The sequence below is a fragment of the Brassica napus genome, chromosome C4, assembly GCF_020379485.1.
Source record: "Brassica napus cultivar Da-Ae chromosome C4, Da-Ae, whole genome shotgun sequence".
NCBI classification, from domain to species: Eukaryota; Viridiplantae; Streptophyta; class Magnoliopsida; order Brassicales; family Brassicaceae; genus Brassica; species Brassica napus.
Window position 1 is genome coordinate 57711204 of NC_063447.1, and position 24450 is coordinate 57735653.

At 36.4% G+C, this 24450-nt stretch overlaps 1 long non-coding RNA gene across 1 annotated transcript; it reads right to left on the reverse strand.

Moving 5' to 3' along the window:
* Window positions 1-614: 614 nt before the first annotated feature.
* Window positions 615-23682, reverse strand: LOC106365630. Its single transcript, XR_002657628.2, has 4 exons — window positions 20703-23682; window positions 5303-5441; window positions 5006-5060; window positions 615-1599 (listed from the first exon to the last, which is right to left on the reverse strand). It is a non-coding gene; the product is annotated as an uncharacterized LOC106365630 (long non-coding RNA).
* Between the last annotated feature and the right edge of the window lie 768 nt (window positions 23683-24450).

Genomic DNA, 24450 nt, shown 5'->3' on the forward strand with positions numbered 1-24450 from the left:
GATCTGTCGTCTTGGGTTTTGTTTGTAAATATTGTGTAATTGGGCTTTAAATTGGAAATAATTCGGGCCCGGCGTGAAGGAGACCCTCTAACCCTAATTCGCTGCAGTGATGAAACGAAGTCTGTCTATCCTCTACGTGCGACGGCGCTGAGGTGACATTTGCGATTTCTCACCATCTGAAACGGTCTGAGTAAAGGCTACTTGATTACTCCCATTGATTCACACCCCCCCCACTCGGTCTTCTTCAATGCTTTTCGATCTGAGATGTTGTGGTTTCGGTATAAATACGTGTGAGATTTCCTTTCGTTGATCTCATCATATCTTCGTATCTCTTAAATCTCATACTAATAGATCGTGTTATGGCTAACTCAAGGGTTTTTTTTCTCTGATCTAAAGTCCGACAAGTGCTCCTCCGTCGTCGAGGCGAGGCTCCTGCGGTTTCGGTTCTGGGGAGGCCAGAAATGTTAAGCGTGGTGGTAAACTGGTGTGGGTCGATATGTTAATGGTTGACGTGAATGTAAGTTCCTTTTTTCCAGATTTTGATAGTTCCTCTTCCTGTTTATTAGCACCGATAGTTATTTTCTGGTAAAACTCATCTTGATTGTTATCATTGATTTTGATTTTCTGTTAATTAACATTGATATTTATTTCCAGTTAACTTTTCTCTGTTAATCAACACTGATCTATTTCAAACTATGTTTCAGGTGACCCACATATATATATATATATATATATATATTTCAAACTTTGGTGAGTTACGTCCCTACTATATCTATGTATGTATACATCTAGACGTATACAAGTGTATCTTTATAATTTGGCTTCCTCATTACCATCTCCTTTCAGCTATCGTGTTGAGATGGCTATTGCTGATGATACTGCTGAAGGAACATTTGTTTGGTTTGATGGTGTGATGACGAAACTACATAATCTTAGAGCAAGTGAGGCTGTTCAGATGCTGGTAAAATACACCTCTGTCTACTTGCGTTTTTATCGCCTATTAAATAAAAGCTTAATTTGTATTTGGTTTCCTGTCAATTAGGCTGAAGATGGAGTGAACCCTGAGGACTCTAGGATACCTCCGTTCATTGCAGATATGGAAGGAAAATCATACACTTTCCAGGTGAGGGTCACTGCTTATAACTTCACCAGCAATCATAAGACGTTCACCATAACATGATATATGAAGCAACGTTTCAGAAAGAAACAACAATGTAAGTATAATGTGTAATAGTGCTAATAGTGTTAGTTTATTGACGGCATTCCACTAACGTTTTGTATACTTCTTTAGATTGATATTCAGCATTGTTGATGAGCTTGGTCGTGTGCGAGACGATGACGTGGATGACAATGTAAGTATAATGTGTAATACGTTATCTCATTGTCTTATCGCTGTTTACAAATACGTATATGTATAACAATCTCAATGGATCAGGGAGGTAACGAGGATGATGATGACAACATGCCTAATGGCAAGCCAGCTCCTGTTGGGTTTGCATCTGGAAGGGCCACTGGTAATGGATCAGATGGGTCTATACGGTACTGCGCGTAAGAATCCGGATGTCTCATCCTCTAAGGTGGTCAAGAAGGCGCGTGTTGCTTAGGATGTAGCAGTAACAAATTTTTGATCAGAATCTCAGTTTTAATAATACTTATGCATCTAAACTATTAAGGCAGAAGTACAAATAAATCTTACTCCTTAAAGTTGCACAAATATTACATCCATATGTCACTATTAAAACTATGGGTTTTACTTACTCTCTTTTTCTTCCTAATTCGTTGATACATATCAACTAAACAAACCTTATATTATTCTGGGCTTACAATTTCTAAATGACCCAAACATACTTATTTAGGTATATGTGTATATTAAATAGATTTTGCATAGACTATCGTAACTAATTCAACTTCTTTCCTTCCATAATACAAACCATTCCTAAAACTATTCCTACATTACGATATTTAAAAAACAAATCAACACAGAATATTTTTTCATAATTCTACGCAGTCAGCATTTAAAAAATGGATCAATATAACTAACGAAATCACATAATTATCTTGCCAAAAACTTGGTTACCAAGTAATTCTTATCTTTAAAGATCGAATATTCTCTTTTTCCTATTAAATAAAAAATTATGAATGTACATTAAATAATTTTACAAAGATTTTGACATTGATTCTGTGTTTAAATTATAACTACCAAAATTTACCATTTAATTGTTACGAATTAACCTAACGGGATCCCATTTGATATGCCAACTATATATACATATCTCCTCAAGTTGCATCGATATCATATCAAATCAAAGAATAAAAAAACCTCAATATGTCTAACCTAACGACATTTGTTCCTCTCACAAAACTCAGGCCATTCAAAGACAACTGGAGAATTCAAGTGAAATTTTTACATTCGTGGAAGCAAAACACACCTTTTGCAGGTGATACTTTCGAGATGGTGTTAGCAGATCAATGGGTAAGTTTTGGAACACACGTTTCTTCCTTTCATTGTATTACTAATGTCATGAATCTAACTAATATGACTGTTTTTGTTAGGGTAACAAGATCCATGCTACTAGCAAACGATCTCTCATGCAACGGATTCAACGTGTCTTACCTATAGATTCTTGGGGAGTTATTGAACACGTTACTGTGACTCCAGCTGGTGGTCAATATCGAACAACCAACTACAAATACAAGATGGTTATAGCAGAAGACGCTGTGCTATCAAGATCGGATTTAGTTGATGATAGAGTTTTTATATCGCGTGCTAATTATGAAGAAATTGAGAATGGAACCAAAAAGCAAGCTTTTCTCATTGGTAATCTCTGTTTATGTTATATTCATATTGTTTTAAAACTATACTGACATGCGTTTGATATATATCGTTACCTATGTTTCTATTTGTTATCTTACAGACGTGATAGGAAGAATTCATGACCTTGGTGATGTACAGACTGTACAAGTTTCTGGCGAAGACAGAAAGAGGGTTCTGTTTCGCTTAGTTGATGCAGAGTTAGTTTCAAAACATTTTATTTTTGTTATCTTATACACTTTATTTTGTTCTTTTCTTTGACTAAATATCATTCTTTGATATCGTTAGAGGAAACAATCTTGCATGCTGTCTGTGGGGAACATATGCTGAGCAACTTGAACCGTTTTCTCTAAACGGAAAGGATCAAACAATTATTTGTTTGATCAGGTTTGCAAAAATCAAGGAATTTAGAGGTATTTGTTTTGACTCTTATAACATTAGTTGATTAATTTATTTTTTGTTTGATTGAATTCAAGCCTATGTTTAATGTTTTATAGGCGAGCTGCAAATCACTAATGCTTTTGATGCGACACGACTGTTCCTGAATGCAATGATCCCTGAAGTTTCTAATATAACTCAAAGGTTTTGCTTCTGTTATGATTATGATTTATATATTATTACATGCCTATCTTATAAAACTAATTTTTAAATGTCCAAATTGAAATGCATTTAAGGCTGTCAAATGATGATCTCTCTGTTGCTCTGGTCCCAAAACCGTCTGGAAAGAAGGATGGTAAAAGAATTTTGTATAACTGGAATGATGCTGAGATCAAAACAATTGCAGAAGTCGCTGAGGCCAATCAGGTACATCTAACCATTTTTCCGAATGTAATTGTTTTGCTTTATGGTTATGAACATTTGAATAAAAATCCGCTTATGATTTTATAAAATATTTAGGTGGAGATTTGCAAAATCATATGTACTATTGAAGCTATAGATACAGATTGGTCTTGGTTCTACATTGGTTGTAACCGGCACCAAAAACGTGTACTTAAGATTCCTAAAGTTGATTATGGAAGGATGACAAAAAAAGATAAGCCTATGTTTCGTTGTGAACTTTGTCGTTCTAATATCAATACTGTTGGACCCAAGTAAGTGATTATATTTACTTGAACTAATTGTTGAGAGTTCAAATATTTAGCAAGATCAAAGTATTCTTACTATATCTGATTTTTTTTTTTTAGATTCAAGCTACATCTGGTTGTGAAAGATGACTCTGCAACATGTAATGTGATGTTGCTAGGCTCTGTTGGTAAGTCCATCGTTGGAGTGGATGCTGAAGAATTATGGGATGGCTCATATGAGGAGGTATATATTTTTTTTTATGAATTTGTGTTTTGCAGTTACTTTTCTCTACAATAATAGTTTAGATTTAACCCCCATATATTTCTACTATATATCAGATTGAAGATCCAGATATACTACCAGAACCTATTCTTAGTTTGGTCGGCAAGTCTTTCTGTTTTGGTATTTCCATATCCTCAGACAATGTCACAAATGGATCCGACACTTTTGTTGTTTTAGAGGTTTGTTCTGGAGATAAAGTTCTTACTATCCAGAGTGACTCTCAATCTAATTCTGATATGGTCACAACTTCTTCTACCATGTCATCTGGATCTGTAAGTATATTTTTTAATTAATTTATGCTTTACATTTGTTATTAGTGTGTGCTTTATGATAGTGTCTAACAATTCCTTGAAATTTAAATTGATTTAGGCCATGATGTTGGATCAAATTTCCTCTGATGAGTGTCCAACTCCTATAACAAAGCGCAAGGATGATGATTGTGACCTACAGGACCTAACATCTTCTTCCAAGAAACAATGCACCAAGATAATCAAAGAAGAGAAGATCAAGAATGATTAGGCTGAAGATGAAGTTTCTATCCGATATCAAACTCCTTTCGCTTATTTTGGTTTTTTTTTGTTATGCTTTGATTTATTCCGTATTTTGAATTTGAGGCTTTGGTTTTTTTTAATTGTGTTATTTTAATTTTCTTTATTTAATAATAAGCTGGGTTTTTATGTCATTTTTATGCATTCTTAAAATTAATTTATAAGACAGTATATTGAAATTACTTATTACTAATCAAAACAAGAGCCTAACTAACCAATCAACTCATATAGTTCTAAAGTAAAACTATACTACCAATCGTATTTCTAAAGGATAATAAGTTTGGTTAGAAGAGTTTACCTGTCTATAAGAGTATGAATGTTCGAACCTGCTCCATCATTGTTTGTCATCGGATCTGTGATTCCAGTACAACATAAACGTTTTTAGAACGAATAAATGTCTTGCGAAGTAATTTTACCAAAAAAGGTCATATCAATCTTACTAATATAAATGTTATATAGTGAATAAAAATGAATGTTACAGATGTTTAAATAAAATAATTCCTGGATTAAACTTCCTTATTTTAACTATTATCCTACATTTAAGCAATTTATATATTGTCAATCATAAATTATGACCAGAAAAATAGGAGATTACCTGAATATATGCAAATCTCATAGTAAGCTAATCCATTCTTCCCAAAAAATCTTTCTGAATAAATGCCGTGGAAGGAACATTCCTTCATCCTCATACTCAAGAGGTGAATCGCAAGAGAGGAGATTTCAGGGATTAGTCACTGGAAAAGATAAAGAAAAAATGATGATTGTCAATGATATGCCTAACCTTGAAGAGATTCAGAGGTTTTCTAATCCCATCTCAAACCAGCCGATTCCTATAAGTTCTATCTACTATAGACTCTTCGAAAATATTGAGAATCACAAAGTTCCAAGCTACACTATTCCTCCATATCAACAAATAAGTAAGCTTTCACCACAAACACCTTTAAATAAAAGAAGATGTATCGTTGGTAAGTCATTCATCTAAAAGGATCTATTAAGTATCATCATGTACAATCAACAAGATATAAAAAATGTTTTTCATTTTCTAATGTTTCAAAGGTCTAGAAAAGATAAAAGACCAAGTGAATGACACCCCGGTGTTTAGCAGCTGCTTAACCTCATTATCAAGTAAGTGTTTGTTTGTTTTTTTACTGTATATATATATATATATATATAATATTCTAACCTGCTCATTTTTCATAATCATTTTAACCTTCTTTAATATTATAACAGAGGATCTACAAAAGAGGAGTTTTAAATCTATGAAAACTAAGGCTTGCCATCAAACCAGAAGTTCAAGTAATGTATTGAAAGACATTACTAATACAGCACATCTGAGAAAAAAACAACGCAGTTCATCATCAGATAACTTCGATGCGTCAGCTCAGTCCATAGAAGAAGAAGATGGATTTATCGGAACTGATTTGTTTGGAGGTAACCAAATCTTGAAAACAAACAATTTTTTAATGGACTGAGCTGAGTGATAATATAAGAGTATTTTTTCGCAGGGATCATTGATACAGATAGCCAGCAAGTCTTTGAATGTTCTTCTCTAGAGAATACTGATACAGAAAATGAAGACTCTGATTTAGATGATCCTATGGATTTTGAGCCAGAGGTTGAGCCAAACGATAAAGAGAGAGTGGCATTAGATGCAGAACACACTGTTGGTGTTGTAAAGGCGCCAAAACCTTCTTACCAAAAGTATTATACTGAAAACGGTATTGGTTTTGTTTGTTTTCTTCATTCAATAACATGTTTTATGTTCCTATATTCTTATTTACATGTTTCTATTTTGATGTCAAATATTTAGACTACTTAGATGAAGGTGATCCAGACTACAACTGTTCTCATTGTGGTGCTATCATGTGGTATGGAGAACGGCTAAACAAGCGGAGAAACGCAAAAAATCCTACATTTTCATTATGATGTATGCAAGGACAAGTGAAATTGCCGTTGTTGAAGGAACCACCAACAGTCTTAAAAAATCTCTTGCAAGGAGATGATCTAAGAAGCAGACATTTTCAAAAACATATAAGGCCCTACAATATGGCTTTTTTCATTCACTTCTCTTGGTGGAAGAGTATAGAGGTCTCTGAAAAAAGGTAGAGGCCCTGATATGTTTCAGCTTCAAGGAGAAAATTATCATTTATTGGGTGCTGGTATCACACCACCTGAGGGAGGTACACCAAAGTTTGGACAGCTATATATAGTTGATACGGAGAATGAAGTTGAAAACAGAGCAAAATGTTTAAGGTATAATATTTTGCATTACTCGGACACTGTGCTTTTAATAGTAGTACGATTACTAACATTGCCTCTATTTATATTTTATGTTAGCCTCGGTAAACAGAAAATTTAAGTCAAGAAAAAGGATCATCTCAGAAAAGATATTATAGAGACTTTGATGAAGATGTTGAATGAAGTCAATCCATATGTTAAAAAGTTTAGATCAGCAAGGGACCGCTTCAACACAGATCCTGAGAACTCTTTTCATATGAGGATCGTTAGTGAGAGGTTAAAGGATGGAAGGACATATAACACACCCACAGCTTCAGAGGTTGCTGCGCTGATTCCTGGAGATTTTAGTCTTGATATGGACAGAAGGGATATTGTTCTACAAAAAAGTTCAGGAAAACTACTGAGAATAAACGAGATTCATGCTTCCTATCTTGCACTTCAGTATCCTCTTTTGTTTACATATGGTGAAGATGGATTCAGACTTGGTATTAAGAAAGGAACAACAGAAAAGACCAAAAAACAAAAGAAGCCTAATATCAGTATGAGGCAATGGTTTGCTTTTCGCCTTCACGAGTGTAAGAATGAATCTCATTCTCTCCTACATTCTAGAAGGCTATTTCAGCAGTTTATGGTGGATGCCTTCACCACAATTGAGTCTAATCGTTTAAGATATTTGAAGATGAACCAGCCTTCTTTGCGATCAGATAGCTATGATTCTATTAAAGAGTCTGAGAACGCATGAAAAGAGGATATGAATGAGCAAGGAACTGAGTTTACATTACCAGCTTCATTCGTAGGGAGTCCTAGATATATGAAGAATTGTTACTTGGATGCTATGGCAATATGTAAGCATTTCGGATTCCCTGATTTTTTCATCACTTTCACATGTAATCCCAAATGGCCAGAGATCACAAGATATGTTAAGGCAAGGAAACTAAACACTACAAGAAAAAACATTCTTAACGACGAAAATTAACGAGGAAAAACAATCCTCGTAAATTTGCGTCGAGTTTACGACGAATTTACGTGAAAAACTAAAGTCATCGTTATTTCCTCGTAACGTAACGACAAAACTGTTTCGTCGTAAAGTGGATGTAACTTTACGAGTATTTTACGAGGAAAAACTATTTCCTCGTAAATACGACGTAAACTTTGCGTGGTATTTACGAGGGAATAGTTTACGTGTATTTAGCGAGGAAATTTTTGAATCCACCAACTTTATAGGTGTTACACGTTTTTTTTGCCCACCTAATTAATTTTCATCGTAAATTCATAGCAAAATTACAACTACCAGATTCGAATTTTCCTATAAATATGGATGTTCAAACATCATTTTAAACACACCAACAACAAAAAACGTGAAAGAAAAAAAAATGGCTGGCTCCGGGAATATTTACGAGTTGCGGAAGTGGATGTATATGCATAGAGATGCTAACGGGAGAGTGACGAAAGAATACCTTGCGGGTCTGGAGACATTTATGCATCAAGCAGATTCAACACCGCTCGCCCAAGAAAGTGGTAAGATGTTCTGTCCTTGTCGGAAATGCAACAATTCGAAACTGGCAAACCGTGAAAATGTTTGGAAGCATTTAATAAATAGAGGTTTCACGGCAAATTACTATATCTGGTTTCAACATGGAGAAGGTTTTAATTATGATCAGAATGAAGCTAGTAGTAGTAATAGCAATTTTCAGGAAAAAGAACCGGTTGATCATCATTTGCATAATGAACATAGTTACCAGCAGGAGGAGATGGTAGATTATGATAGGGTTCATGATATGGTAGCTGATGCATTCGTAGCTCATGATGGAGATGAAGAACCTAATATAGATGCAAAAAAGTTTTACGAAATGTTAAACGCGGCGAATCAACCACTTTACAGTGGTTGTAGAGAAGGTCTCTCTAAATTGTCGTTAGCTGCTAGAATGATGAATATTAAAACTGATCACAATCTACCTGAAAGTTGCATGAACGAATGGGCGGACTTGTTTAAAGAGTATTTGCCGGAAGACAATGTGTCTGCTGATTCTTATTATGAGATTCAGAAACTGGTTTATAGTCTTGGGTTGCCTTCGGAGATGATAGATGTTTGCATCGACAACTGCATGATCTATTGGGGAGATGATGAGAAGCTAGAAGAATGTCGATTCTGCAAGAAGCCACGATTCAAGCCGCAAGGACGGGGACGTAATAGGGTACCGTACCAAAGGATGTGGTACCTACCAATTACAGACAGATTGAAAAGATTGTATCAATCAGAGCAGACTGCTGGAAAGATGAGATGGCATGCCGAGCATACTCAGACGGATGGTGAGATGACTCATCCATCAGATGCAAGAGCCTGGAAACATTTCAACAAAGTACATCCAGATTTCGCTAGCAATATCCGGAATGTGTATCTCGGATTATGCACAGATGGATTTAGTCCGTTCGGAATGTCAGGGAGACAATATTCATTGTGGCCAGTCTTTCTTACTCCATACAACCTGCCACCGGAGATGTGCATGCAACGGGAGTTACTATTCTTGACCATATTAATACCTGGTCCGAACCATCCAAAAAGGTCCCTGGATGTTTTCCTACAACCACTGATAAAAGAGTTGAAGGATTTGTGGTCAACAGGGGTGAGGACGTATGACTGTTCAACGAAGACGAATTTTACGATGCGAGCGATGCTTTTGTGGACCATAAGTGATTTCCCTGCCTATGGGATGTTGTCTGGATGGACTACACATGGGAGATTAGCTTGTCCATATTGTAATGGAACGACAGATGCGTTTCAACTGAAGAATGGTAGGAAGACAAGTTGGTTTGATTGTCACCGTCGATTTCTTCCCATTGGCCATCCTTACCGAAGAAACAAGAATTTGTTTAGGCACAAAAGGGTTGTGAGAGACACTCCTCCTCCATATCTAACTGGAGAACAAATTGAAGCGCAAATCGACTACTACGGAGCTAACGAAACAGTTCGTTGGGGTGGTAATTGGCATGTCCCTCGTAATATGCCAGATTCTTACGGTGTTCATCACAACTGGCACAAGAAGAGTATATTTTGGGAGTTGCCATATTGGAAGGATCTTCTTCTGCGCCACAACCTCGATGTGATGCATATAGAGAAGAATTTCTTTGAGAACATCATGAATACAATATTGAATGTCCCAGGGAAGACAAAAGACAACATAAAATCGAGGTTGGACTTGCCGGATATTTGCTCAAGAAGCGAGTTACATATTAAAAGCAATGGACAAGTTCCCGTTCCGATATTCAGATTATCTTCAGAAAAAAAGTCGGTGTTGTTCAACTGGGTGGCATCAGAAGTGAAGTTCCCCGATGGGTATGTTTCGAATCTCTCTAGATGTGTTGAAAAGGGTCAAAAGTTCTCCGGGATGAAGAGTCATGATTGTCATGTATTTATGCAACGACTACTGCCCTTTGCATTTGCGGAGCTACTTCCAACAAACGTACATGAAGCACTTGCAGGTACGTAGTGTATTATATCACAATAATTTACAAAATAATATATGACTAACAATGTGTTTAATTTTTTTTTGAATATAAAAGGCATTGGAGCATTTTTCAGGGATCTGAGCACACGCACTCTTAAAGAAGAAGTTGTGGAACAGCTTCAGGAGAACATTCCCATCTTATTGTGCAACTTGGAGAAGATATTTCCTCCCGGATTTTTTGACGTCATGGAGCATCTAGCTGTCCACCTCCCATATGAGGCATTGCTTCGTGGACCTGTACATTACGGATGGATGTATCAGTATGAGCGAGCCATGAAATATTTGAAGGGAAAAGCAAAGAACCTCGCCAAAGTTGAAGGTTCTATAATTGCTGGAAGTTTGACGGAAGAAGTTTCTCACTTCACATCGTACTACTTTGCGTCAAAAGTACGTACACGGAGAAGAGCTCCAAGAAGATATGATGATGGTGGTGTTGCGCCAACATATGCAGTTGCTGGTGTTCCAGACATCTTTAGCCAGATTGGGCGACTCGGTGGGAAGTGTAAAGAGGTTTGGTGGTCGAGTGAAGAAGACGCTCATAGTGCACACACCTATATTCTACTCAATTGCGAAGATCCATTGATGCGTTATTTTGAAAGGTAACATATATTGACACTTCGAAACACATATAAGTATAATTAATTGTATAATTGCGAGAGATTCATTCCTATAAAATGTGATTTTACAGCCTATTTGTTTCTCAAGTCGAAGAAACATTTCCTGGTATATCCACAAGTGACGTAGACAAAAGGAAAGATCAACACTTCATTAAGTGGTTGCGGAATCAGGTATTAACTAAAACTTTTTTTCATACATTATCTGTATTTCATTAACATTCTCTTTATTTTTGCAGGTTGATTATGACGACGACGATGCAGATTATCCTAAGTGGTTACACGAAGTAATTCAATCTCCACTTGTAAAGGTCACCACATCACAGATGTATTTCACACGAGGCTATACTTTTCATACATATGACTATGGTAGACAGCGGGCGACCAGTAACTATGGAATATGTGTGAAAGGGGAAACAGATTTCTACGGGATCTTGACGGAGATTATTGAAGTCGAATTTCCAGGGATACTGAAGCTGAAATGCGTCCTCTTCAAATGTGAATGGTTCGACCCCGTCGTCAACAGAGGTGTTCGGTCTAACAAATTCGGTGTAGTTGATGTCAACGGTGGACGAAGGTACAACAAATTCGAGCCTTTCATCTTAGCTTCACAAGCAGACCAAGTTAGCTTCCTTCCATACCCTCGGATGAGAGATTCAGGTATAAATTGGTTAGCAGTGATCAAAGTTACACCTCGAGGACGAATCATCAGTGGAGAAGAACCACCATTGCAAGAAGAACAGATAAATGAAGTCGAGGAACCTGAACAAGAAATTGATGACATCCTTCTCATTGATCCGCATAATCACGAGTACGAAGATCTTACCGATGATGCCACAGACGAAGCTGTTGAAGACGAGTGTAATGAAAATGATGATGTTTCTAGTGATGACGAGAATGTCGATGTATCCGATTGATGTATTTGTTTTATGAATAAGATGAGGGAGTTTGTTTTATGAATAAGATAATGTGGGGTTTGTTTTATGAATAAGGTAATGCTGAGAGTTTGTTTTATGAATAAGCAAATGTGGGAATTGTGGTTTGGAATGGAAATAAAGATGGAGTTTGGAATATATGAAGTAGAAAATAAGGAATATGGGGTTTCGGGTTTTTGGTTTCGGGTTTCGGGTTTTGGGTTTTGGGTTTCGGGTTTGGGCTTTCGGGTTTCGGGGTTTGGGGTTCTAGAGATATATGAAGTAGAAAATTAAAGATGGGGGTTTGGAATATATGAAGTAGAAAATTAAAGATGAGTGTTTGGGGGTTCGAGTTTCGGGTTTCGGGTTTGGGGTTTCGGGTTTGGGGTTTCGGGTTTCGGGTTTGGGGTTTCGGGTTTAGGGTATGGGGTTTGGGGGTTGGGGTTTGGGGTTTGGGGTTTCTGATTCTAGGGATTTAAACATAACACTCGTTAATTCCACGTAAGCACAAATCGTCGTAAAGTCCACGCAGGATGAAATCGTCGTAAAGTCCACGCAGGATGAAATCGTCGTAAAGTCCACGTAGCATGAAATCGTCTAAAGTCCACGTAGGATTAAATCGTCGTAAAAACCACGTAAGACAACGAGGAAATAATGACGAAACCTAAAATTAAATATGGGGTTTGGAATATATGAAGTAGAAAATTAAAGATGGGGGTTTGGAATATATGAAGTAGAAAATAAGGAATATGGGGTTTCGGGTTTCGGGTTTGGGGTTTTGGGTTTGGGGTTTCAGGTTTCGGGTTTGGGGTTTAGGGTTTTGGGTTTCGGGTTTCGGGTTGGGGTTTCGGGTTTGGGGTTTTGAGTTTCGGGTTTCGGGGTTTGGGGTTTCAGGTTTCGGGTTTCGGGTTTCGGGGTTGGGGTTTCGGGTTTCGGGTTTGGGGTTTCGGGTTTCGGGTTTGGAGTTTGGAATATATGAAGTAGAAAATTAAAGATGGGGGTTTGGAATATATGAAGTAGAAAATAAGGAATATGGGGTTTGGGGTTTCGGGTTTCGGGTTTCAGGTTTCAGGTTTCGGGTTTGGGGTTTCGGGTTTCAGGTTTCGGGTTTGGGGTTCTAGGGATATATGAAGTAGAAAATTAAAGATGGGGGTTTGGAATATATGAAGTAGAAAATTAAAGATGGGGGTTCGGGTTTCGGGTTTCGGGTTTGGGGTTTCGGGTTTGGGGTTTCGGGTTTCGGGTTTGGGGTTTCGGGTTTAGGGTATGGGGTTGGGGGTTGGGGTTTGGGGTTTGGGGTTTCTGATTCTAGGGATTTAAACATAACACTCGTTAATTCCACGTAAGCACAAATCGTCGTAAAGTCCACGCAGGATGAAATCGTCGTAAAGTCCACGCAGGATGAAATCGTCGTAAAGTCCACGTAGCATGAAATCGTCGTAAAATCAACGTAGGATTAAATCGTCGTAAAAACCACGTAAGACAACGAGGAAATAACGACGAAACCTAAAATTAAATATGGGGTTTGGAATATATGAAGTAGAAAATTAAAGATGGGGGTTTGGAATATATGAAGTAGAAAATAAGGAATATGGGGTTTCGGGTTTCGGGTTTCGGGTTTGGGGTTTCGGGTTTCAGGGTTGGGGTTTCGGGTTTCGGGTTTGGGGTTTCGGGTTTCGGGTTTGGGGTTTGGAATATATGAAGTAGAAAATTAAAGATGGGGGTTTGGAATATATGAAGTAGAAAATAAGGAATATGGGGTTTGGGGTTTCAGGTTTCAGGTTTCAGGTTTCGGGTTTGGGGTTTGGGGTATCGGGTTTGGGGTTTGGAATATATGAAGTAGAAAATTAAAGATGGGGGTTTGGAATATATGAAGTACAAAATAAGGAATATGGGGTTTGGGGTTTCAGGTTTCGGGTTTCGGGTTTGGGGTTTCGGGGTTTCGGGTTTCGGGTTTCGGGTTTGGGGTTTCGGGTTTGGGGTTTCGGGGTTGGGGTTTCGGGTTTCGGGCTTCGGGTTTGGGGTTTGGGGTTTGGGGTTTCGGGTTTCGGGTTTCAGGTTTGGGGTTCTAGGGATTTAAACATAACACTCGTTAATTCCACGTAGGATGAAATCGTCGTAAAGACCACGTAAAAAGATTTAAACATAAATCACGTTAATTCCACGTAAGCAAAATCGTCGTAAAGTCCACGTAAAGAAAAACACGGGCCTTTGTGATTCCTCGCCATTTCCTCGTAAAAAAAAACACGGGCCTTTGTAACTGCTCGCTATTTCGTCGTAAATTTACGACGAATTTGCGACGATATGTAATCTTATATATACACCCGACCGCTCACTCTTTCTTTCCTCTCTACTTCCTCTCTACTTCCTCTCCATTTTGTAGCAATGGTAACCCTCTCTGATTCCTCTCTAATTTGGTTAGTTTAGGATAGATTAGGTGGCTAGTATAGGGAATTTAGATAGGTTTGCGGATTTTATGTTATTTAGTGTTGATTAGGTGGATAATGTTGGAAAATATATTGTTGATGTTAATTTTAAAAATTTCATTTTTTTTTCCAGGTTCGAAAAGGAAGACTTACTGCCCATTACAGAGAGATCTTCGGTGAGCCGGGTAGTCGTTTAGACCCGGCCTCTTCTTCCGCTCCCAGTTCTTCGGGCCAGGAGACTGTCCCCGAGACTCAGTACACTCAGAGAGTCTCTGGGTCTACTTCTTCTAGTGCACCATCGGCTCCTCATGTGCCTCCTCCGATGCCTCCTCCTGTGCCTCCTCCGATGGCACCTCCGATGGTCGCTGATATTCATCCTGATCTGATGGTGCCTCCGAGTGCTCCTTACTCGCAGTACACGGTAGAGGACATTCTCAGTCTGCCAGGCAGAGAAGGTTTACCAGTCATCGACCCAGACCGACCGGACGGAACGTTGTGGTATGTTGCATTAATTTTTTTAATTCGTTTAAATATCTTTTATAACATTAAAAAATAATTTATATTTTAAATTTGTATTTTCCAGGTGGGGGGTTGACGGATGTCTTGCATCGGACGTAACCGACACGATCAAGGGTTACTTCTCCATGGCGCATCCAAACTGGAGTAAGACGCCTCACTACGTCAGAAAGACGTGGTTCAAAATTTACGCTGTAAGTTTCTATTAATTAATTATATATATTTTAATTTTTCATGATTTATATATATACTTTCTAAAAAACTAATTGTTAATTTATTTTTTCCAACAGCAAAAATATAATTGGGCTTTGGGGATCACTGAGAGGGTGAGGAAGAAGTTTAACGCGAAAGCGAAAGTTCGCTTGTTGGACACGGTCTCCAACTGGAAGGGTGACTGGATCGTGAAGGGGTATGAGCGTGGCAAACCCGCTGAGCTCACCACGGACGTGTGGGATGGCCTCATCCGTTATTGGCGCCTTCCTGATTCGATTAGAATCGCCCAGGCTTGCTCTAACTCCCGTAACACGGTCGATGAGCACGGGAACGGGCCGATGCTTCACACTACGGGCCAAAAACCCCACGCCGGTGTCCGTTTGGAAATGGTAATTAAATATTTTATTAAATAATTTTTTAATAATTATATTAATTTATTCTAACTTTCTTAACTGTTTTTTAGGCCAAAGAGACGGGACATCTCCCGTCTCTTATGGAACTTTACGAGAGGACCCACAAGAACAAGGCGGGCGTATTTGTAGATGGCAAGTCCGAGCAAATCTACAACGACGTAGTTGCTCGGGTTGAAGACCGCCAGACTCAGCTGACCCAGCAGTCTACCGACGGATTACCCGTCACCTTATCCACACTTGAAGTGGATAAGATTTACGAGGAGGTAAATTTTCAAAAAAATTAATTTTTAATTATTCATTTAATTTAACTTTAAATATTTACTTACAATATTTATTTTTTGTTTTTAAGGTTGTCCCTAAAAAAAAGGGACGGACGTTGGGTATTGGTTCCGTCAACGATGTTCCGAGAGCGACATCGTCTTATGGTCAGCGACGGGATGATGAAGTCACGGAGCTGCGTAGAGAGTCCGCTCAGCTGCGTAACGAGTTGACCGCGACAAAATCTCGTATGGGTGGAGTCGAGGGCTTCTTGGACGTTATTGCGGCCACAAATCCGGAATGGGAGTCCATGTTGAGGAACATGCGACAACAACATCCCATTCATGGCGAGTCATCCGACGACGTACATAACGAGGCGGATGTTACGAGGAGGAGTGATGAATTCTACCGGGCGATGAACGACCCTTAGTTTTTTTGTTGTTGTTGTATTATATAAATTCAAAACTTATTTATTTATAAAATATTTTCATATGAATTTATTTTTATTTTGAATTTTAATTTATTATTAAATTAAATAATTTTAATTATTTTTTAATTATATTATAAAATTCTGTAAAATAATAAAAACGAAGTAAATTCGTAGCTAATGTACGACCTCTTTACGTGGAAATCTTACGAGGAAATGACGAGAAACAGTTTACGAGTATTTTACGAGGAATAATTTACGAGGAAATAACGAGAAAATGTTTACGACCATTTTACGAGGAAATCATTTCGTGGTTGTTACGTGTATTTTGCGAGGAAAATCTTTCAAGGTATTTACGTGTAGATTACGAGGAACTGTTTTTGAGTTATTTACGAGGAATTGTAGCGACGTCCTTACGAGGAATTGTAGCGACATCTTTACGACGAATCGTTCTACTTCGTCTTTACGACGAAATATATTCCTCGCTAAGTTACGACGAATTAGCGAGGAAATATGTGTTACGACGGACGTGTAACGAGCAAACGCGTTTCCTCGCTAATTCGTCGTAAAGCCTCTTTTACGACGAAATAACGAGGAAAACCGTCCTCGTTAAGATTATGTTTTCTTGTAGTGAAAGGCTGAAGACAGATCAGACATTATCTGTAGAATTTTCAAGATCAAACTTGATTCTTTGATGGATACTCTTAACCAAAAAAAATATATTGGGAGAGACACAGTCATGTAAGTTAAACCTGTCTGATCTGTATATTTATAAAAATTCCATATGTTTGAATTTATATAAATTGTGACAAACGTTTTTTTTACAGCTATGTACACTGTTGAGTTCCAGAAACGGGGTTTGCCACATGCTCACATTCTCTTATTCATGAAGAAGTTAAAGAAGCCTACAACAGCCGATATTGACGACATTATTTCTGCAGAGATTCCTAACAAGAAGGAAGAACCAGAACTGTATGAGGTCATTAAAGATATGATGATTCATGGTCCATGTGGAAGAGCTAATACTAATTCTCCATGTATGGAGAATGGTCGTTGCTCTAAGTCATATCCTAAATCATTTTCTGAGAAGACCACTATTAACAAAGAAGGTTTTCCGGTTTACAAGAGGCGTGAGCAGTCACAGAACTTTGTTATGAAGAGTGGAGTGAGGTGTGATAATCGGCATGTCATTCCTTACAACCGGAAGTTATCTCTTCTATACAGAGCTCATATCACCGTCGAGTGGTGCAACCAAGTTGGGTCTATAAAGTATTTATTCAAATACATTAATAAATGACAGGACCGTGTCACAGTTGCCGTTGAACCACCAGACAACATTGTTGCAAGTGAGTTAGGAGATGTTGAGATTACTAAAGAGAATCTTGATAAGAAAAGAAATGAACTCAAGGAATTCTTCGATTGCAGGTATTATTACCGTTGTTGTTCTTTACAGTATACCAGTTCATTAATTTAGCCACTGTTTTTTTACCAATATGTTTTTTTTTCAGATACGTGTCAACATGTGAAGGAACATGGAGAGTATTCAAATTTCCTATTCACTATCGATCAACTGCTGTTGAAAAGCTTAGTTTCCATCTCCCTGGAAAGCAAGTTATTACATTCAGAGGGAAAGACAAATTGAAAGCAGTTGTCACCTGAAAGCTCATTGAAAATACAATGTTCTTAGCTTGGTTTGAGTTGAACAAGACTGACTCCTTCGCAAGAACATTGACCTATGCTCAGATCCCAAGCTTCTATACTTACAATAAAAGGTTAAAGAAGTTCAACAGGAGGAAATGGGGATTTGCTTTGGGGAGGATTAACTATGCTCCTAGGACCCAAGAAGATGCTTATTACTTGCGTGTATTGTTGAATGTTGTCAGGGGACCCACGAGTTATGAGGACATTAAAACATACCAAGATGTTCTCTATCCGAGCTACAAAGAAGCATGTTATGCTCGTGGGTTATTAGATGATGATCAGGAGTACATTGATGACATAGTAAGAAGAAGTTTTGAGAGCACAGCAAGTGAGCTACGAAAAGTGTTTGTTATGATGCTTATGAGTAACACTTTATCTAAGCTTGAGTCAGTATGGGAAAACACTTGGATGTTTTTATCTGACGATATTGAGCACTCTAGGAGAAGGAATTTTAATAGACCAGGCATGTTTTTAGATTTTAAACTTGATTGTTCAATTTAGGTACATGAATTTATGTTTCAAGACTTATAATTTTAGTTTCTTTCTTGACTTTTTCATATTCATTTTAGGTCTGATGCTGAGTGATGACGACAAAAAGAAGTATGCTTTACTTGAGATTGAAAAAATCTTGAAACGATCTGGAACTTCACTTGCAAAATTTGATTATATGCCTAAACCGCCAAAGATAAGTATCCACGATGAAAATGTCTTGGTGCTAGACGAACGCAGCTATGAGCGTTCTGATTTGTTAGAGACTCTTCGAAGAGATCTGCTGAAGATGACTTGCGAGCAAAGAAAGATATATGAGGAGATTCTTTCTGCTGTTAATAAAGGAGATGGTGGAATGTTTTTTGTTAGTGGTTTTGGTGGAACAGGGAAAACTTTCCTATGGAAATTGCTTTCTGCAGCTATCAGATCCAGAGGAGATATTGTTCTAAATGTGGCTTCGAGCGGCATTGCATCACTGTTGTTGCCTGGTGGTCGGACAGCACATTCCAGATTCGGGATTCCTCTAAATCCAGACGAGTTTTCTTCATGTACTATGAAGCATGGGAGTGACCAAGCTAATTTAGTGAAAGCCTCATCACTTATCATCTGGGATGAAGCGCCTATGATGAGCAAGCATTATTTTGAGGCTTTGGATAAAAGTTTATTTGATATTGTTGGGAAACACGACACACAACCATTTGGTGGAAAGGTTATCGTGTTTGGTGGTGATTTTAGGCAAGTTTTGCCTGTTATAAATGGTGCTGGTAGAGCTGAAATAGTTATGGCCTCACTTAACTCATCCTATCTTTGGACGCACTGCAAAGTTCTTAAGCTCTCCAAGAATATGAGATTGCTATCAGCAGGATTGTCACCAGCAGAGGCAAAGGATCTTCAAGAATTTTCAGAGTGGATATTAAAAGTTGGTGATGGTAAACTTTCAGAGCCTAATGATGGTGAGGCAGAGATAGAAATTCCCTCTGATTTTTTGATTACAGATTGTAATGATCCTATAGAAGAAATCAGCGAAGAGATTTATGGCACAGCAACTTCATTGCATGAAAAGAAAGATGCAAATTTTTTTCAAGAGAGAGCTATCCTCTGTCCAACTAACGAGGATGTTAATACAGTTAATGAATATATGTTGGACAAGCTAGAAGGTAAATTGGCTATTTCATCTATTGATTTCGCAGAAGTTGTAGTTGACTCTTATTCTAAGAGTTTTTGTTTTCTATTTCAGGTGAGAAAAAAATTTATAACAGTGCTGATAGCATTGATCCCTCTGATACAGGTGCTGTGAACAATGAAGCTCTTAGTGCTGATTTTCTAAACACAATTAAGGTTCCTGGTTTACCAAACCATAGTCTTAGACTGAAGGTTGGTTGTCCTGTTATGGTTCTGAGAAACATAGCTCCTACTGATGGCTTAATGAATGGGACGAGACTGCAGATCACTCAGCTAATGGATTTTATGGTTCAAGCTAGGATTATAACAGGAGAGAGGATTGGGGAGATAGTTGATATTCCTAGATTGCTAATAACCCCTTCTGACACCAGATTGCCTTTCAAAATGAGGAGAAGGCAACTGCCTCTTGCTGTGGCTTTTGCAATCACAATCAACAAAAGTCAAGGGCAATCACTATCTAAATTAGGTCTTTATCTACCGAGACATGTCTTTTCACATGGTCAGTTATATGTTGCTGTTTCTAGAGTGACTTCCAAAAAGGGATTGAAAATTCTGATTTTAGACGAAGATGGCAAACCACAGAAACAAACTAAGAATGTTGTTTTCAAAGAAGTTTTCGACAACCTTTAACAGCTGAGGTAACATAATTTGTCTATTTAGAAGTTTTTTTATTTTCAGTATATGTTTTGGTGCATAATTCTCACATTTTGTTTATTCTGAAAGAAAGTACAGACAAATACTAAAATGATTTTCTTATTTTGATCGTTGCAGGTGTCGCATGTTATATGTGGTGGATGAATGCTTGCTGGTTCACTAAGTTCTATTTTTGTTATGCAAACAACATTTCTTTGTTTTACCAAGTCGCTACATAACAATAAGACTGTTATATTTTTCATTTAGACAAACGCATGCATTCTATTTGGTCGTTTTTAACCATATCTAAATGAAGCTGTTGTTATCTAAGACAAATATCAATGAGGCATTTCTTCCTCAAACATCTTAACTAAAACCAGGGTTCCCTAATCTAAAAACCAATATCTATACTGTCCTATTTGTTTCACCTTACGAAATAGCTATAGTAGATCAGTAATTACTAACCTCATTATAACTCTGTTGTCCTGTAATCATTGTAGTCTGCTTTTGCATCTTCATAACTGGTACTTGGTTCTCTCCAGGAAACTTCAATGTCCATTTTCTGGCAAATACAAAGTTAATCCTACCAAGAAAGATTTTGTAATAGCAGTTTAAGTTAGTAACATGAACATACGTTCCTATCAGCATTAAAATGTCGAATGTTTTTAATGAACTGTGAGCATAAATTTTATACATGTTATTCATATTTTCAGTGAATCAAGAATACAGAAGAAAGCAATTTAATCTAAATATGCCATCACAGAGGAAAGGAAAGACGTTATTCTAGCCTTGCACTTATTCTATACTGTCCTATTTTATCCAACTTACGAAATAGGTACGTTAGATCAGTTATCAACATATTTTGTAGAACACCGGCGCGTTATTATCCATGACATTGCTTTCATCCTATGAATTAGTTATGATAGAGAAGTAATTACTAACCATATTCTCAGGTGTGTGTTCCTCGGGTTGTTGTCTTCCATTATATTTGGATTACTGAAACTTGGTTCTCACAACGTCCAAATCAAACATGCGTCACATTTAAAATGACATAATATCAGCTATCAAACGATTGACAGATGTTATGTTATATAAGATCGTAAAGGAAAAAATAACCAGGTTTGAATCACTCAGACAAGTAAAAACCAAACATTTATACTTAAGCCAGCGTTCTTTCATAATCAAAACATATTCAAGATGGTCCTACATTGCTTGGTACTTATGAATTAGTTGTGATAGCTAAGAAATACTAACCGTATTCGAAGTCTTTTGTTCGCCAAGGTTGCTGGCTTACTTTGCATCTAGATTACTAGAAATTGCTTCACACAACGTCCAACTCAAACATGCGTCACAATTAAAAAAGATAATATCAGAATTGACACAATTGTACAAAAATAGATACAGAAATTTTAAAAACTGTTGATTTTGACTTTACGACCTTACGTCTCTAAAGACGAAGGTTAATTGCCGGCATACTCATTGAGACTAGAGATCTATCATTCCATAAGAGAAACAATCAAAAAATTTAGGGAAGAAAACTATTCATTGAATCTTAATCAAAATAATCGATTATGAATCTAACCTTTGATAAAGTAGATCGATTGACTTAACAAATAGAGTGACCAAAGTTAATAAACATTTGTTCATTGGAACAAAGATATATGAGTTGTTGACGAAGTGATCAAGTACTGTAACGAAGCATTCCGTGGACAAAGCAGAGCTTATAGTGAGTCTTGACAGGTCTTCATGATTAAACCGGGACCGTGCTATATCTATCCAACAGAAAGCTCTTCGTATGACCCCTTCAGTTGATTTTAAAAACCATCATAACACAGAATCTAGAACAACAAATCAAGATAAATAATTTCAACCTAAAAATCCAAAATCATACCTGTTTGCAAAATCTGTTGTAGTTCTCAATGGATCTAACCATCTTTCCTCTTTTGAGAGAGAAATTCAACCCCCTGAGATGGAACTTATCGCCAGAAAGCGGACGGCACCGACAGAGAGATCTACAAGAACGGAAACCAAGAAGTCGTACAAAGAAAACTGTTTCTGTTTCTTTTCCCGGAAAAAAAATAATTTGGGCTTCGATTAATATTTTAAGCCCACTAATTTGAAGTCAAAAATAAATTGCCTATTTCAATTCATCTAAATGGGCTTTGTATATATAATTGTGCAATCGAATACTTTTTGTGAATGTTTTTTGGGTATAATTTTCCATAATTTGTAATTTTTGCTGTAAATTTTTGTTTAAAAAAATTTAAATCAAATGTAATTTTAAAATAATTTATCACACAAATTTTATTGTATAATTTAATAAAACACACTCAATCTAAACAAAATACTCTAATATTTTAGATTTAATTGTTTAATGTAATATTTAAGTTTGGACTAAAGATCTAAATTGTTTAATTTACTCTAAGATCAAAATTAATCAAGTTATTTTTTTAATTTACAAAGTAAAAGTTAAAAAAGTACAAATGAAAAAGAATGCAACTAAAATTTAAAAATTCGACACTTAGCAAAATGACCAAGATACACAATATATCATAACTCAATAACCTATGAAACATTAACCTACAAGTCTACAACTAACAAAAATATTAAATTCTACAAAATATACACCCGCGCGGGCGCGCGGGTCAAAAGCTAGTCTTTGTTTAATTTCAAGTATTTGGATATTTATGTTTTAGATATTCCCAATTATATGGGTACTTTAAATTTGTTTCAGTCTTTATTCACTTTTATATTATGGAGTCTATTTAGCATTCCAGTATAAATTGTTCTTAATACAGATCCTATCGACGAAAGTGAAATTCTGTTATAATTTGACCGACCATATTTAAAGACTGTCATTTCTTATTTAAACAGCCAAGCCACTTTGTGTTTGGGATATTAATGGTGAGATTATTTTTGGTATTGGTCAAATTTTTAAAAATTATGTTTTGACAATTGAATTTGGTGAGTTTTATGTTAACTTATAAAGTTTAAAATTTATTACTTTATTTGAAAGTTTAAATAATGTTTTAAGCTTATAAAGTTGCTATTTGCTAATTTTAATTTGTCTAGGGTCGTTTACGTCATACACACGCAAAACACGATTCTAGAATATAAATGTAGAAGTCATGGGTTAGTCTGTGAACCAATAAAACCGGTCTTCTTCGTATTTACCAATACGTAATTAATTTATTCACTTAAAAAAAACAAAACACTTTACATTAACGTAAAGAAATCAACAAGCCAATATTTGCTTTAAGCTTCGACGAAAACATCGTTTTCAAAACTACAAATGCTAATTAGTTTGAGGCGCTTGACTCTGTTTTATTTTAAAAATTTTCATATCGTACAAACTTATTCACATATGACTAATAATAAACCGTCCAAATACTAACTTTTCTCAGATATATTTACCTAATCTAAAATACTAATAATTCCACCCCAAGAAAAAAAAACTAATTATCAAGATTGCATGATTATTTTAGTCTTAAAAAAAAACCCTTCCAAAATAAACTAATATGTAATTTTAATTCATAAAAAATTATATTAGAACAATTATTCTAACTATTTAAATAATTTTCAAATCTTAATCCCGCCCGTAGGGCGGACCAACCCTAGTATAATATATTTTATTAGATTACAATATTTGTGCGCAAAAAAAAATGACTAAGAAGAGTACGCGGTCATTAATCTTTCATATATATATTTAACTCTTTCAAATGTTGATTTACAACTCTGTTATCTTAAAATTGTCATCATTAATATGGTAAGTTTATCTTCAGAAATGGTAAGTAATTATCTTAGTTTTATTGTTTTGTTAAATATTCTACTATATCACGCTTAATATGTAAATATCATACATAATATACAAGCTTTGTACGATATAGAAAAAAGACCATGTTTCTCTAGGTGAAAAAGAATTTCATAGGACATTGTGCTTACATTACAAATGTGTTGGAGAACCAAAGAGAAATTAAAGCCAATATCATTTTCATTAGTGTCGACAACAAGCTTTAGTGAAATCATTTTCTTTTAAAATTGGTCTATAAATAATTTAACTAATGTGATAATTAAAGGTCAATTGACTCATGTATCTAGTTCACTCCCTTAAAATTACTTGTATATATTCTACTAAGAAAAATTACTTGCAGATATTTGCTAATTACGTAAAAGTTACATTTGTTTATGCAAATGAAAAAAAATTACAAGCAGG